Raw genomic sequence first — 798 nt, 5'->3', positions numbered from 1 at the left:
TAAAGATTTGTTAGGGGTGTGCTATGAAGGTTGAAGGGGATTGTTTCAAGATTTGTTGTGTTAAAAGTTCGGATAATCCTCATCGAAAAGAATACACAACTTATTATGAAAATGTCAACTATTTTCTCAACTGAAACAAAAACCCTCTGACAAATGAGCAAAAAAGGCCACTTTGAACAATGAGCATTTTTACCTACACCCCTATTCGAATTGCAGTTGTCTGTCCATCCACAGTCAATTTTTTTGGCATGAGCAACACAACTTCTTGCAATTCTTAAAGGTATTACATTTCAATCACTGACAAAATACATAACTAAAGTTCTTCAAATTCGATACCTACGTACACTTAGGCCTTAAGGGACACCGACATACGTAGAATTACTCATTCTTCGTGGCATCTAACAACGATAAACAGTCAAAAATATGCTGAAGATTTTCGAGATTTCATATCACAAACTGTTTCTGATATTCTTTTTTTTCTTTTGGTTAACAGTGTATGCGTCCATCGTCTCTCTTCGTTGAACGTAACAAGCATAAAGAAAATATAAAATTGCGAAAGTACGGAAAGACAGACCCAAAACAATACCACCCCGTGAATCAGTAGGCTCTTTCGCTGATCCTATAACATGGAATGTCTTCCAATTGTCCCACCATGTAGAAACATTACTAAATCTACCAACTCTGAACTCACTTTCTGTAACTTCTGTAAATCCCCTTATTCTGGGACCGTTTTGCCTTCATCCATTTCCTGTCACTCTGTGCACGTGGTAATATGAAAACTATATGATCCACGACCTC

The 798-nt window shown here is 37.0% G+C and overlaps 1 protein-coding gene; it reads left to right on the top strand.

Annotated features, from left to right (window-relative positions):
• The window catches only part of LOC118414188, a 33,815-nt gene that overhangs the window by 15,309 nt on the left and 17,708 nt on the right, over positions 1 to 798 (top strand).

Source organism: Branchiostoma floridae, chromosome 4 (genome assembly GCF_000003815.2).
Source record: "Branchiostoma floridae strain S238N-H82 chromosome 4, Bfl_VNyyK, whole genome shotgun sequence".
Taxonomy (NCBI): domain Eukaryota; kingdom Metazoa; phylum Chordata; class Leptocardii; order Amphioxiformes; family Branchiostomatidae; genus Branchiostoma; species Branchiostoma floridae.
Note: the sequence above shows the minus strand (reverse complement) of the source record. Positions and strands in the feature narration are given on the sequence as shown.